The sequence below is a fragment of the Manis javanica genome, chromosome 6, assembly GCF_040802235.1.
Source record: "Manis javanica isolate MJ-LG chromosome 6, MJ_LKY, whole genome shotgun sequence".
Classification (NCBI taxonomy): Eukaryota; Metazoa; Chordata; class Mammalia; order Pholidota; family Manidae; genus Manis; species Manis javanica.
The window spans coordinates 29839336-29856958 of NC_133161.1; the positions used below are offsets into that span (position 1 = coordinate 29839336).

At 35.1% G+C, this 17623-nt stretch overlaps 1 long non-coding RNA gene across 1 annotated transcript in view; it reads right to left on the minus strand.

Moving 5' to 3' along the window:
* Positions 1-17623, minus strand: part of LOC140850072 (uncharacterized) — an 824946-nt gene that overhangs the window by 296327 nt on the left and 510996 nt on the right. The gene's annotated exons all lie outside the window — the stretch shown is intronic.

Here is a 17623-nt window from a genome sequence, read left to right on the forward strand (position 1 = left end):
GCTTTTGCTTATCTGGAAATTGTTTAATCCCTCTTTCAAATTTAAATGATAATCTTGCCAGATAAAGTATTCTTGGTTCAAGGCCCTTCTGCTTCACTGCATTAAATATATCATCCCACTCCCTTCTGGCCTGTAAGGTTTCTGCTGAGAACTCTGATGATAGCCTGATGGGTTTTCCTTTGTATGTGGATCTTATTTCTCTCTCTGGCTGCTTTTAATAGCCTGACCTTATCCTTGGTCTTTGCCATTTTAATTATTATGTGTCTTGGTGTTGTCTTCCTTGGGTCCCCTGTGTTGGGAGATCTGTCCACTTCCATGGCCTAAGAGACTAACCTCTTCCCCAAGTTGGGGAAGTTTTAAGCAATTACGTCCTCTAAGACACTTTCTATCTCTTTTTCTCTCTTTTTCTTCTGGTACCCCTATACTACAAATATTGTTCCGTTTGGATAGGTCACACAGTTCTCTCACCATTCTTTCATTCTTAGAGATGCTTTTTTCTCTCTGTGCCTCAGCTTCTTTGTATTCCTCTTCCCTAATTTCTGTTTCATTTATCGTCTCCTCCACCATATCTAATCTTCATTTAATACCCTCCATTGTGTTCTTTAATAATTGGATCTCTGTCCTAAATTTGTTCTTGAGTTCTTCAATATTTTTCTGTACCTCCATGAGCATGTTAATGATTTTTATTTTGAAAACTCTTTCAGGAAGATTCATGAAGTCGATTTCATTTGTATCTTTCTCAGGTGTATTCATAATTTTGCTTTGAACTACGTTCCTTTGACATTTCATTAATTTGTCTGTGGTGCCCTCTAGTGCCCAGAAAGCTCTACTCCCTGGAGCTGCTCAGCCCCTGGAGCAATGTCAGGGGTTGCAGAGGAGCAGTGATGGTGCTTGCATGGAGGAAAGAGCTGTTTCCTTCTTCCTGGCTGCTATGCCTGTCTCCACTGCCAGAACCAGTGGGCCGAACACACAGGTTTAAGCCTCTATACTTTGTGTTCATAGTTGCTGTAGGCTGGGCTTCCCTCTGACTGGCCTGAGGCCAGGGGAGGGGCTGCCAGTTTGCGAGCTGAGCCAGGTGCATGCTAGCCAGGAGGAAGACACAGCAGGCTGCATATCATGGTGGGGGTTCTTGGAGCTGTGTAGCCAGCCAGGGAGATGGAATGCCTAAAGATCATTTAAGCTCCCAACCTGCTCGGCAGAGTGTACCCTGACAATTTTTTCTACCTGTCCTTACTCTTGGGCAGTAATCTCTGTGCAATCCTTTCCCCTTTAGCAGCCCTCTTGCTTTTAGGAAGTCTCTCAGCCTTCCCACCCAGATCAGCTTGATATGAATCCCTGTTTTCCGCAAGCAGCTGGAATCTCTGTCTCTTCAGTATTCCGCCTGTCTTAGCTTTCCAACCCCACTAAATCATCAGAGTACCATGCAGTATAGGTTCATGCTCCCAGAGCGGATATCCAGGGCTAGGTGTTCAGCAGTCCTAGGCATCCACTCCCTTCCCATTCTTTCTCTTCCTCCCACTGGTGAGCTGAGGTGGGGGAAGGGCTTGGGTCCCCCCCATGTCATAGCTTTGGTATGATACCCTGTTCTGTGAGGTCTGCTCTTTTCTCCAGGTGTATGTAGTCTGGTGCAGCCTTCTTTCCTTTTGCTCTTTCAGGATTAGTTGTATTAATTATAGTTTCACATTATATCTGGTTTTAGGTGGAGCTCTCTATCTCACCTGTCACACTGCCATCTTTAATCCTATTCTCTAATTTAACTACAAAGTGAGTCCTATCTCATTTTTCTAATCTCTGTAACTACTTCAAGGATATTAAAAAAAGAGGGAAAACAGATCACTATTAAATTTCTTCAGATGGTTGTTTTTTTCTTTGTATAATTCTTATGTCATTAACCCATAGTAGTTTGATGAATCAAAGAATGAAATCTTTAGAGACAAGTCTAGATTACTTTGAAGTCTGCTTAAAATAAGCCAGTTGAACTAGCTGCTTTTTTGATTAGTAATGACCAAAGCAGAGTTTTAGATTTAGATAACCCTACTTTTAGAAATTTCACATCACACCACTTTGTTTTTATGAAAGACCTAAATGAGTACCTGTTTTTGCTAACTAAAAATTTTTGAGAAAGATTTTCACTTTTATGATTAAAGGCAAAAAAGGAAAATGGTGATCAGCATTTGTTTTGCAGCGAGGCTTTATAGTGGCAGCCTCCACCACAAGCAATGAGAGTGGCACTGCCAAGCTTCCCCAGGCATCACACTCAGCATCAAGTTACCAAAGCTTTTAAGTGTATCCATGAGCAGCTGGGCTTTATCTCATTTTATTTTGCGCATCCATTAACAAGGTGTGTCAAGAAAGTCTAATAGTTAACTTTTTTGTCCTGAAAATGCTAAAAAATGTTTCCATTTATAGTAATGGTAATTCCTTCCTTTCTTTACACCACTTTGGCTTAGGAGAGGCTTCATAGGATGCTCTACTTTTGGATAGTGTGGGAAACCTGTATTATATTCCATTCAAATCAGGATTATCTCATGGGTGAAATTCTTTTCTGATTTTGAAATATCAACAGTATGACTTGCCTATTTTTTGTGAGGATTCTTTTAATGGCTGTAGGTACAAAACTGTGTACCCCTAAACATCAAGGTACACCTAAGTAAGTTGACGCCAAAATATCATTTCTCCTGACACGTCAAGTTAATGATATCTGTCCCATACAGTCTTCTTTTCTCACTGTTACATCTTTTGTAAAAGGTTACATATGCTGATAACAAAATATATTTTGGGCATGAGTTGCTCAAAATATGTCAAAACTGATAAAGCTCATATGGACAAAAAGTATATGAAATGGTTAATTATTCACATCATGAAGTTTTCTGCAGAGAGAAGGGAAGGCCTCTAAGCAGGTCCTAGGAGACTAAGCAAAGAGACTAGCTTGGCTTTTATTGTGGTTAGACCATCACATGCACAGAAGCAAGGGCTGTGTGGTTTGAACTTTCCACTGGTGTCAAAAGAGGGAACATGCAGATTTTGACATCAGCCTGCCCAGATGAGGAATGGAGAAGGGTGGTTGCTGTGGCTTAAAATCCATTAGCAGTCAAACATCAAAAAAGAGTCTAAATTAATATTACACTTACTTATCCCAATAGTACCTGATATATTACCCGAGGGTGTAAAAATCTACAGGGAATTAAATAAAGGATACTTCTTTTAATGCATAACTAAAAATCTCTATTTTCCTTTCAGTTTCACATATGTCTGCTAAGGACAAAGCCTGAAGATAGAAAGAAGATTCTAAATTCAGATATTTGGCAGCATAGGAATATGCAAGAAAGGACAGTTTTCTTGTAATGGCTTTACTCTTCCACTTAGGGATACATAAACAAATCTCTTGAGAGAGAAGCCTGTGAGACACAGCAAAGAGAACATCAATAAAATATATTTAATGTCCATGCACATATACCCCCACACACACAGATTTTCACATTTTGAAAAGTAAGTCATTCTTTTCTGCTTTGTGCAATATTCATTTCTAGAATGTGTCATTAGCTGGAAAGAAACTATGTGTGAAAGCCAAAGAAATACAGTTTAGTGATGTCGATTTAAGTTAAATATAAATTATTTGAATAATTCCTAAATCACATCAGGAAAAAAATTTCCTAAATACAATGGGTGAAATATTTTCATTTTTTCAGTATTTGTCATGCATTAGTTAATAAAGCATTTAAAGGCTATATTGAGTTAAAAGACCTGCCTCAGTGGCAGATTAACAAGTAGGCCTATTATTCCATTGACAAGTCTTACAAGAATATTTTGGTATAATTCTAATAAACCAAGGTAGTGATGACTCTAGGAATGATATACTAGGTATTCTGTCAGTTGAATAATTTTAAATAATTTGATTTCAATAAAATTGAAACAGAACCAAATACAGCAATCAGCTGAAAGCTCATTAAAATAACTTTTGGTCATAACAATATGTGACTTTTGTTCTATAACTCAAAAGAGGTTTGAAAAATTGCATGGTGTTGCTATAAAAGATTTTCCTCTATGCAGATTTACTTATTTATATTTAGAAGGCTTATTATGGTTTACATCTATGAAACTGAAAAATAAGAATAAGAATTAGGTGGAATCCATTTCTTTCCAACAAAACTATTATATTCAGTCGTGATTTATGATTTATTTTAAAAAGCTGCATTTATTCAATTAAGTGATGCATTTATAATAAAATTTTACATGTTAGCTGTTACGTTTAATAGTGATTTTTAAAAGTTTCATTCTTTCTATACTGTTAACAATTATAATTATAGTTTAATTATACAATTTTACTTTAAAAATTAGATTTTCATAATCAGAAAATAACTTATTTGATCAAAATTTCATGGGAATTAGATGTTGTATCAGACACTGGCAGTGTCTGTCCTTTAGTCCTTGGCCCAACCCAGAGCCTTCTGCAGTTTGGAGCAGTGACAGGCTTCTTGCCACAAGACCTGCATCTCTCTGCCTTGGAGCTTCCTCAGGCTATAGGGGCTTGATTGACCTAAACCTGGGGAGGCAGGGAAGTGCTTCAGGATCACTGTCTCCAGCAGAAACCCTTTGCCAATGAGAGAAGGAGGTGGATAAATAAGCCATATTTTTTGTCTTTCTATTAGGAAATTATGGTGTATGTACTAGTAAGTCTCTCCACAGTTTCAGAAGAATCGGAAACAGTTATTGGTAGTGTTGTTTACAGCAGTAACCTACTCGTGGACACACCCTCTACTGTTTCCTTCCAATCTTGCCTCGCTTCCCTGTTCTCTCACCTCCCTTCCCTGAAGATCTGCAATATAAAATACATAGCATCACATAATTGTCTCAGGGACTACCGATACTATTATCCAATTTTAAAAAGGAATGTGGTATTTTGCATTTAATATATCATCAGTTACAATATACCTGAATTAGAACTCTTTAAACTTTCAATTAATAATAGTAAATTATAGAAGTCAACTGCTATAAGGGGGAATACAAATTTTCAAAGTTATTATGAGGGGTACATGAGTAAGATCATTGCCACATAGAAAAATATGTTGTATGTTTTCAGGGAAGGAGTTACAATGGGATTAGAAACATACAAAGTAGATACAGGGCAAAGGCATACAAAAACAGTGGAGAGAATAGGCATTCTTTAGTTTGGACTTTCCACTCTCTATCCCTACCCTTCATTTTAGGGAAGTTGACCTTGCAGTGAAGGAGTGAGGGGGGAAGGGAAAATGAAGCAGAAGAGCATGAAGACAATTCCCATCGTGCATTCAGTTTCAGTCACTAGGTAACTACAGCAGGTTAGTTAACTTCCTTAATATCTACTCAGAACTTTTAATACAAAAAGAATGTTAGCATTTCGATTTTTTTCCAGTAAATGTTTTTGAAATGTCATTTATTTAATGTAATAGTAAGAAGTAAGATCACATGCAGGTAACTTCATATTTTGACCTGGCATAGGCTTGTGGTGAGGATTAGATGGGTTAATTTGTTTAAACTGTCTATCCTAGTTCCTGGAATAAAGTACCATGCTGAAAATGTTACATAAACAAGTAAACAAAAGATACTCAAGAGAGTATATTTAAACTTTGTTTAACTTCCTGAGGTAAATTACTTTGTCTTCCACATGACAGTGATGCTATCAGAGACCCAATATTAGGATGGGCAAACTTTACTTCTAAAAGTCATTTCTTGACTTTTTATGACATTTTCAAGGTAAAATAATAAATTCTTCCCATCATAATCTTAAGACATTCAAGGAGAGAAATATACCATCAAGTAGAAGTTTGCCCTCTGTTGTGTTTAGACACCACATATTAACAAGTAGGTATGAATTTAATTACCTTTCAGCACACAAACTTACAGAATTCAATCATTCTGTATTAAGTAAAAAGTCCTTGTTGCTTTGTATCATAATGTTGGATTCTCACTTCTGTTCCTGCCCAAAATATATTTGTACTATTGAAATGTTTTATAGTACAAAGAATATATATTACCTTACAACATAGGATATACTCAAGAGCATTTACCATTTTACTTAGAAATGACATAGATATCACTAAATCAAAAGATGTGATACAGATATATATATTCTCTACCCATCAAAAATATCCATGGAAACACAACACAACAACTCCCAGCTTCAGCAGAGTTGTTTCTCGGGATACAAGATAATGGTGTTTACTTACACATGATTTGGTCTCTCAAACTGGTTTCAGAGCTGGGTGATAAAAATACTGTCTATAAGTTTAATGTAAGCATTAATCTCAATAAACACCGTAAGTCCATACTTATTTATTTCTACAAAGAAATAAGTTTTGAAAATAATGAAAAGATTCCTTTCTGAACAGAAATGTCCCACTTAAAAATGTTATTTTAATGTCTCTACTGCAGGCAGAATTCTAAGATGACCCTCAAAATTCTTAACACTATATAGTTGTATAAAATGTAATATATTTGTATACTATAAATAGATACATAACACACAATCCTATAATAGATATATTATACATTATATATACATAATGGAGCCATTAAAAAAGAAGGAAATCCTGCCACTTGCAAACAACATGGACCTTGAGGGTATTATGCTCAATGAGACTAGTCAGAGAAAATTAAATACTGAATGATCTCACTTATATGTAAAGTCTAAAAACATACTAAACTCATAGAAACAGAGTAGAATGGTGGTTGCTGGGCTTGGGGTAGGGAAAATGGGGAGATGCTGGTCAAAGGGTACAAAGTTTCAGTTATAGGATGAATTAGTTCTAATGTAAAGAATGATGACTATAGTTAAAAATACTGTGTTGTGTACTTGAATGATGCTATAAAAGTAAAACTTTACTGTTCTCACCATAACAACAGCAATAGAATGATAATTAGGTGAAGAATGTGTTAACTACTTTTAGTTTGGACATAATTTCTTAATATATATGTGCCTCAAGCCATCACACTGTACACTTAAAACTTACACAGTATTACATGTGAGTTATATCTGAATATAGCTGGGAAAACAAGAAAAAGAAGATATGGGCAGATTTTCACCCATAATAATAATTGTCCAGGCTCCAGGTGGGTCAATATATTTTAAATATAGTGTTTTATTATCAAAGCAACTTTGGTTATTACCATCCTTAATTCACTGGTGAAGAAACTGAGCCTTGACTGCATGAAATGTCCTAACCAAGATCTTATGTAACCAGGAGAAGGAGCCAAGATTTAAACTTGAGTATCTGTCTTCTTCAATGTCCATGTAATTGACTAAATCACGAAGCTTCCACCTGTACCCCTACACACTTCCCTCAAAATAAAATGAGGGAAACAAAAAGGATTCAAGAAAAAAATAAATCCTTCTATTATTGCTACTACTTTCCAGATTTATTTTTAAAAACTTCTGTTAGATAACTTATATACAAATTTCAGTAGTAAAAAGAAAATATTAATTTTTTTAAACTAACATTAAAAAGCATTACACAAAGTTCATATAACATCTTCCAAATATCTTTTGTTAGATATCTCTAATCCATTTAGCAAGAATGCTACCCTTTTTCTTTAAAAAAATCTCTAAAAAACCCGGAAAGTCAATCAAAGGATAGACAAAGAGTACAGAATATGATACCTAATATATCAAGAATGGAGGAGGAGGAAAAAGGAGGAAAAAAAAAAGAATCTTTAGGTTGTGTTTGTAATAGCATACAAAGTGAGTTAAATTAGACTGTTAGATAGTAAGGAAATTACCCTTGAACCTTTTGTAATCCTGGATCTAAAGCCTCAAATGGCAATAAGTACATACCTATCGAAAATCACCCTAAATGTAAATGGTCTGAATGCACCAATCAAAAGACAAAGAGTCACTGAATGGATTAAAAAACAAGACCCATTTATATGTTGCCTACAAGGTACTCACTTCAAACCCAAAGACATACACAGACTGAAAGTAAAGGGATGGAAAAAGATATTTCACGCAACTAATAGGGAGAAAAAAGCAGGAGTTGCAGTACTTGTATCAGACAAAATAGATTTCAAAACAAAGAAAGTCACAAGAGAAAAAGGACATTATATAATGATAAAGGGGCCAGTCCAACAAGAGGATATAACTATTATAAATATCTATGCACCCAACACAGGATCAACTACATATGTGAAACAAATACTAACAGAATTAAAGGGGGAAATAGAATGCAATGCATTCATTATAGGAAACTTCAACACACCACTCTCTCCTAAGGACAGATCAACCAGACAGAAAATAAGTAAGGACACAGAGGCACTGACAGTGTATTAGAACAGATGGACCCAATGGACATCTACAGAACAGTCCATTCAAAAGTAACAGGATACACATTCTTCTCAAGTGCCCATGGAACATTTTCAAGAATAGATCATAAATGAGACCACAAAAAGAGCCTCAGTAAATTAAAAAAGATTAAAATTGTACCAACAAGGTTCTCAGACCACAAAGGTATGAAACTAGAAATAAATTACACAAAGAAAACTAAAAAGCCCACAAACACATGGAGGCTTAGTAACATGCTCCTAAATAATCAATGGATCAATGACCAAATAAAAACAGAGATCAAGCAATGTATGGAGACAAATGAAAACAATAATTCAACATCGCACAATCTGTGGGATGCAGCAAAAGCTGGCTGTGCTAACAGGGAAATATATAGCAATATAGGCCTACCTAAGGAAAGAAGAAAAATCCAATATGAACGGTATAAACTCACAATTAACAAAACTGGAAAAAGAAGAACAAATGAAGCCCAAAGTCAGTTGAAGAAGGGACATAATTAGAGCAGAAATAAAAAAAATCAAGAAGAATAAAATAATAGTAAAGAATCAATGAAAGTGGGAGCTGGTTCTTCAAGAAAATTAACAAAATAGATAAACTCCTAGCCAGACTTATCAAGGAAAAAAGAGAGTCTACACAAATAAACAAAATCAGAAATGAGAAAGGAAAAGTCACTAAGGATACCACAGAAACACAAAAAATTATGAGAGAATATTATGAAAAATTATATGCTAACAAACTGGATAACCTAGAAGTAATGGACAACTTTCTAAGAAAATACAACCTTCCAAGGCTGACCCAGAAATAAACAGAAAATATGAACAGATCAATTACCAGCAACGAAATTGAATTGGTAATCAAAAAGCTACCTAAGAATAAAACCCCTGGACCAGATGGTTTCAATGCAGAATTGTATCAAACATTTAGTGCAGAGCTAATACCCATCCTCCTTAAAGTTTCCCAAGAGTAGAAGAGGAGGGAATACTTCCAAACTCATTCTACAAGGCCAATATCACTCTAATATCAAAACCAGGCAAAGACACCACAAAAAAAAGAAAATTACAGACCAATATCCCTGATGAACATAGATGCAGAAATACTCAACAAAATACTAGCAAAACAAATTAAAAAACACATCAAAAAGATCATCCAACATGATCAAGTAGGATTTATTTAAGGGATGCAAGGATGGTACAACATTTGAGAACCCATCAACATCACCCACCACATCAACAAAAGGACAAAAACCACATGATCATCTCCATAGATGCTGAAAAAGCATTTGACAAAATTCAACATTCATTCATGATAAAACTCTGAACAAAATGGGTACAGAGGGCAAGTCCCTGAACATAAAGGCCATATATGACAAACCCACATCCAACATTATACTTAACAGCAAGAAGCTGAAAGCTTTTCCTTTAAGATTAGGATCAAGACAAGGATGCCCACTCTCCCCATTTTTATTCAACTTAGTTCTGGAGGTCCTATTCATGGCAATCAGATAGTACAAAGAAATAAATGGCATCCAGATTGGCAAGGAAGAAGTCAAACTGTCACTGTTTGCAGATGACCTGAGTACCTAAAAGTTCCTGAAGAATCCAGTCCAAAACTACTAGATCTAAGATCTGAATTCAGTAAAGTTGCAGGATACAAAATTAATACACAGAAATTTGTTGTATTCCTGTGGACTAATGATGAATTAGCAGAAAGAGAAATCAGGAAAACAATTCCATTCACAACTGCATCAAAAAGAATAAAATACCTAGGAATAAACCTAACCAAGGAAGTGAAGGACCTATACTCTGAAAACTATAAGACACTCATGAGAGAAATTAAAGAATATACCAATAAATGGAAACACATCTCATTCTCATGGATAGGAAGAATTAATATTGTTAAAATGGCCATCGTGCCTAAAACAATCTACAGATTCAATGTAATCCCTATCAAAATACCAACAGCATTCTTCAACAAACTAGAGCAAATAGTTCTAAAATTCATATAGAACCACAAAAGACCCCGAGGAGCCAAAGCAATCCTGAGAAGGAAAAATAAAGCTGGAGGGATTACGCTCCTTGACATGAAGCTCTACTATAAAGCTACAGTAACCAAAACAATTTGGTACTGACATAAGAAGAGACCCATAGACCTGCTGAGCAGACTAGAGAGCCCTGATATAAACCCAAGCATATATGGTCAATTAATATACAATAAAGGAGCCATGAATATACAATGGATAAATGACAGCCTCTTCAACAACTGCTGTTGACAAAACTGGACAGCTACATGCAAGAGAATGAAACTGGATTATTGTGTATCCCCATACACAAAAGTAAACTCAAAATGGATCAAAGACCTGAATGTAAGTCATGAAACCATAAAAATCTTAGAAGAAAACATAGGCAAAACTCCTGAATGTAAACATGAGCAACTTTTTCCTGAACGCATCTCCTTGAGCAAGGGAGACAAAATAAAAAATGAACAAATGTAACTATATTATGCTAAAAAGCTTCTGTGCAGCAAAGGACACCATCAGCAGAACAAAAAGGCATCCTACAGTACAGGAGAATATATTTGTAAATGACATATCCGACAAGGGGTTAACATCCAAAATAATAAAGAACTCACATGCCTCAACACCCAAAAAGCATATAACGTGATTAAAAAATGGTGGAGGATATGAACAGATACTTCTCCAAAGAAGAAATTCTTTTTTTTAATCCTGCTCCCTCTGCCAATGCACACAGACACTGGGAAGTGTTGAGCCGACCTGAGATAAATCAGGTAAACTGAAATGATATCTTGCAGATACTCTGTCCTTTGTATTACTCGTGCTGCTAATCCTTGCTATTAATAGGATTGTTAGGATGCTCAGGGCTTCCTTTTGCTCATTTTACTACCTTATAAAATCTAGTACCCTCATAACTATCTGTATTCTCAAGACGAATAATGATTTGTTGTGCTTATGAATGTGTGATTGTACGTGTGTGTGTGTGTGTGTGTGTGTGTGTGTGTGTGTGTGTGTGTGAGTATGTGTATGTGTGCGTGACTGAGAGAAAATGAAAGGGAGGAAATTTTGTATATATAAGACTTTTAGGATTGGAGAACATTTGTTTACTAAAGTAAAGTATTTTGCACTAGTGTCAGTGGTTTATGATTATCAGGAGAAAATAAAGCTAAATTTAATGTCCTTGACTGTTGTTTTTTTCCCCCAATATCATTAGTACAGTTAAGAAAGTGAAATTCATAATTGGCAAATTAATTCATTAGATCTTCCATTCTTTATTCCCTAGGTTTTTTGTACATTATAGCTAAATGAAATATGTACTGGAAAATTAAAGTTTAATTTAGAAATACTGATACTGAAGAATTTACAGAAACTATTGATATCTCAGTATCTTTAAAGGAAGGAATAGCAAAAACAGAGTGCTTGCTTAAAGCATCATATAGATTATAGATTAACTTTTATCAAAAATATTCAAGGGTTGTTTATTTTAAACTGTAAAATGCAGCCTAATTATCTCTCCACACATTTACAGAAATTTTCCGCTTAAATTGGGGAGCTCAATGGGACTGTGAGGCTACTGACAGAAGTTTGGAGTAGTTCTTGCACAGTTGCATTGGCCTCTTTCCTGCTGGCCTTTTTGGAAAAAGATACCTTTTGTCTCCTAAACATTTGTTGCCCAATCAAGCACCAGGCATCTGGTAGAGCAGATGGGCTCTGTGTATACCTGGAACAGTGATGCAAGTGCAATCAGTACTTTCTCCACTTCTGTGTGAATTTACTTGGGCTTTACTAATTAGAGAGCATTTGTCCATCCTGGAACTATGTACTGAACATCAAATCTAAAGAAAACCATAGTGGTTAAAATTTAAATACAGACATGAATTTCAAGAAGTTTCCCTAACATACTTTGCTCAACCTCATATTTAAATCCTGTTTGATGTTTTTCTCACCAGGTTTATTTCTGGCTTTGTAATCCAGTCACCTTACACCATATCGCTTTCATTTTCACGGGATGGTCCTCCTAATTTTTTATAGTATTTTATTTTTATATATTCTGACTCATACCCTTTTTTATGTGCTTTCTCTCTTTTATCAGCAATCCCCAACTACATGTTTTTTTGCACGTTCTGATCCTGCTTCCTCTCCTGGGAATATTACCAGCTCTAGGGGTTTCTTAATCACTCTAAACCATCTGATAAACTTCTTTTCAACAGACAACTGCTCTAACTTCACCGCAACAGGTTCTGATGGAGTAAGTCTAGGGTGTGCCTTAGTCCCATCTGACTTCTGTCTGTTTTGCTGACACTAATTAATCACCAACTTAAAAATGACCTTAAGACTAGGACAGTATACCTTTTCCTTGAATTCTAGGAATCAAGTTTCTTGTGGCATGAGCAGTAGTAAAAATATTCCACGATTTCAGTAGTAACCTTGCTATATATTTTTATGGTATGGAGAGGTTGGGAAAGATACTATATGCAAGGCTCTAGTATAATATACATAAAACTGAATGAACAAGAACCTGCTTATAGGACAAGAGTTTATTATCCCTAGATGTGTTCTTGTTCTATACCAAAGAATCTTTCTCTGCACTAAGCTCTGGGCTAAAAATATTTAATGAGTTGCAAAGCATTGAAACATTCTCACCATTCATTAAAAAGGACTAGTTTATTAGTTTGACACCTATGATAAATGTATTATAAAGCACAAAGTAAACATCTGAGAACTTTGATATGTATGTATACTTAGATATTTTAACTGAGGATGTAATTTTTAAAAAAAGACAAAATTAATCAATATTTAGGATTTCTTTCATTAACAAAAAATATTTCACAATCATCTCCTTTCCTAGTCATCTCCACCTCTTTCCATAGCTTTCCATTTGCTTAAAGTGAAGAACACATGGATTTACCTTACAAAACTGTGCACACTATCCTCCCCCACAGTTAGATTCCTATGAAAATGTAGCTAAATAAATCAGAAGAAAAAATATCACATTTTATCAATTTTGACTTTTCACATAATTTCTATTCATGTGAATATCCTCTTTAATTATTATCTTTAGTCCCTAAGCTTAGACAAGGAGACAAGAGCACATGACCCTTTCCTGATTTGTCTAGAAGCTATCACACAAATACTATAATAAGACAGCAGCCAAAACCAGACAAGTAGATGAGGGCAGAGTCATCTGTCAAATTACTTTTAAAAATAAAAGGTATTTAATATTAACTACTGAGTTTAATTTTTATTTCTGATATTTCATACCATGTTTCAGGGAGGACTGAAATATATAACAGATGTGTTCACTTATTCACGTAATTTTTGTATTAAATGTGGTGATACAGTATCCTGAAAACACCATGTTTCTTTACTGTGAATTTGAATAGCAGTCCAAATGTTTGGATTTTCAGATATAATGGCAAAAAGTCACTGCTAAAACAAAAAAAAACATAAAACAATAAAAAAAATACATCTAGAAGGGAATAATAGGTCTGTTATCTCAAAATCAGCAAACTTCAATGACTAATACATTTTAGATATTACATCTTTTCAAGTTTTTATGCTCTTCACATTTTAATTACCAGACTAGAGCATGTTACTAATGGAAGGCGCAAATTCGCTGCATCTTATGGATATCCTTTCTCTCTCTCACCACTGGTCTCTATTGAAACTCTGGGCAACAACCTGGCTACTCTCAGTTGAAAGCAGATGATCTTAACTAGCCACAGTGCAATCCCACACCAGCCCAGCAATTTCTCTTTTTTAACAGGGCATCCTCACAAATATATACTTGCTGCTCCTATCTCCATTCCTCCTATTGCTTTTAAAGTTTTGTGTCTTTATTCTATATTAAAATTTTCTATAATAATCTGTTACAAGGTCACTACTGAATTATTTAAAGCATATTACTTGAGAATACAACAAACCCCATCATTTAGTGTGCCCTATATAATAATTCATGCAAAAAAATATTTGTAAACTGAGACATCAGGGAAGTCTTTCCTTTTGTCTAAATATCTGTTCTGTCCTTTATTCTCGAAAAAGTGGAAGTAATATATCCCCCATTTTCTTTTGGACACCAGAAAAGTACAGAGCCAAATTTGCAGGCATAGTTTAGAACACTATAATGTCCATATATATCTTCATACTGCCTCATTTTTGGTATTTTCTAACTTAAGGACATTTTCCCCCTCACTGATTATATATCTGCATTTTTCAATTTCATTGCCCACATTTAGATAATTTTGCAAATGACCTCTCCTCATTGGTATAATAAAGGAATTTATATATAAAGAAACAACAAAAGGATGACTTCTGAACCACTGTTATTCAATGTTGTATGGGAACTTCCAGCCAGAATAAGTAGAAAAGAAAAAGAAGTAAAAGGAATACCAGCTAAAAAGGAAGAAGTAAAATCATCTCTGTTCATAGATAACATATTCCCTATACATATTCCAAGAAATACAAAAGAAAGCCATTAGAGCTTATAAACAAATTCAGCAAAATAGGAGGGTACAAGATCAACACATAAAAATCAATTATGTTTCTGTAAACATGCAGTGAACAACCCCAAAAGAAAATTAAGAAAGCAATTCCATTAGTGGAGCATGTAAAGGAACAAAATACCTAGGGATAAATTTAATGAAGAAGGTGAGCAAATTGCACACTAAAAGCTACAAAACATGGCCAAAAGAAATTAAAGATCTAAATAAATGAAAATGCGACCATTTTCATCTGCTGGAAGACTTAATATTGTTAAAAGTACCACCCGATATGATCGACAAACACAATCCCATAAAAATTCCAACTTTTTTTTAATAGAAATGAGAAAAGCCAGTCATCAAGTCCATTTGAAATTCAAAGGGACCACAAATAAACAAAACAATCTTAAAAAGAAGAAAACATTTAGAGGACTTGTATTTCTTGATTTCAAAACTCAACCCCAGGCTAGAGTGATCAAAACAATGTGATACTGGCATACATATAGATATACAGGCAAATGGAATAGTACTGAGAGCCAGGAAACAAGTCAGTATGTCTATGGTCAATTAATTTTCCACAGGACTCCCAAGACCATTCAATGGGGAAAGAATATTCTCAACAAATGGTGCTGGGACAAGTGGATATCCACAGGTAAAATAAGGAACCTGTACCTCTGCTTCACATCATACACACAATTACACAATGGACTAACAATGGAAGTGTAAGAACCAAACTATAAAAATCTTATAAAAACAAATAGGGGTCAATAATCAGGACCTGGTATTGGTCTATAGATCCTTAGATATAAAACAAAAAGTACATGCAACATAGAGGCCACAGGGCATAAATATGCAAAGTAAAAACCTAACCTTTTCAAAGAATATTGCTTCTCTCTCACTTACCAACTTTGCATTTCCCTGTATGGCCCTAGAAGATGACTGGTTAGCCAGAGACGGGTAAGATTCTTCAAGGGAGGAACAACCTAAGACAGGCACAGTCGCAGGGGGGCCATCAGGTGAGAAATTGGGGATCAACAGAGGTGAGGCTTAGAACCTCACCCCCCCTGTTTTGAGAGAAATCTTCTGCATCTGTGGATATTTTGTTGCCCTTGTTTAGCTTGGATTAATACTTAGTCTATAGGCACAGACCTGATCATCTACATTTGCCCTCTTACAGCACTAAATTATGTTTTTTACCTTTATCTTGCATCTACCTACCACTTCAGCATTTTATTTAAAAAAATAATAATAATAAGGGAGAAATGTGAGATTCACATATAAATCAAGTATAAAAATCAAACGAATAATATCTGACTTGATTGTTTATAGTTCATGATGCGTGATCAAAACCGAAAGTTTCTGTGATATGACTGCCCTTGCACTGTTCACCATGTAAGAACTTATTCACTATGTAAGAATTTGTTCATCGTGTAAGAATTTGTTCATTATGCTTCAGAAGATTGGAGACTGTTGAGAATTAGGCTTGGGGTTGATTAATGATTGTGCATCGAGTCCCCTATACAGAATTTTATTGTTGTTAACAACCATTTGATCAATAAATATGAGAGATGCCCTCTCAAAAAAAAAAAGTACATGCAACAATAAAACAGATAAATTGGACTTTACCAAAATTAAAAGCCTTTTATATATTAAAGGATATTATCAAGAAAATGAAAAGGTATCCTACAAAACAGGAACAAAACAGGAGAAACTATTTGAAAAGCATAAGTATCCAGTATCCATTATATATAAATAGTTTTACAATTCAATGATAAAAAGACAACCAGTTCAATCTAAATATTAGAATAAGAACTTGAATATATTTCTCCAAATAACATACACAAGTGGCCAACAACATTTGAAAAGATGCTAAACATTTCAGTCATTAGGGAAAAGCAAATTGAAAAGGCAGGTATACTTCATGCCTATCTAATGGCCATAATTAAAAATGAACAAACAAACAATCAAAAAATTTCAGAACATAACTTGTTATAAGTGTTGGCAAGGATGTGAAGAAACTGGAACCTTAGTGCCTTGTTGTTGGAAATGCAGAATGGTTCAGCCATTTATGGAGTTTCCTTTGATAAGTTAAACATGGATTTACATATGACCCACCAGTTCCATTCTGAGAGATACATCCAGGATCACACACTCAAACAAGCACAATACACACAAGTTCACAGTAACACTACTAATGATATCTAGAAATGAATATTTCACCAAAAGATGGAAGCAACTCAAATGCCTATGGACTGAGGAACAGATAAACTAATTGTTGAAAATACATGTGATGTAGCATTATATTCCCATAAGAAGGAATGGAATACTGATACAGCCTCCAACTTGGAGTTCCCAGTTGTATGCTAGGGGTTAGGTTAAATTATAAACACAGTGTTTGTGGTAAGCTTCCATGAAGAATGTCAAATGAGAAAGCGGATTGGAAAGCTTTAGGAGAGATCAGCATTAATTTTAGGGAAGAGCACTCTACACAGAGGACAATCAGAACAAGGCTGTCACTTGCTTGGCATGTTTTCCATGCGAGTCAGTGTGGCTTAAAAGATTTGTTTAAAAGAGAGAACAGTAGGAGAGAGTATCACAGAGTGTCTGGGAAGCCAGAATCTGTAGATAATTTTGGGCCATTTGAAAGGCTATTTTTCTAGAGAAAGGGGAACTGCTGCAAGGTTTGAACAGAGGGAGAAATGATCAAATTGACACTGTGAATGGACTACTCCACTGATATATAGGAGGCAGAGTACGGAAAGGCATTGATAGGAGAATTAGGATCCCAGGTAAGATGTTGGTTTGGACTGCAATGAAAAC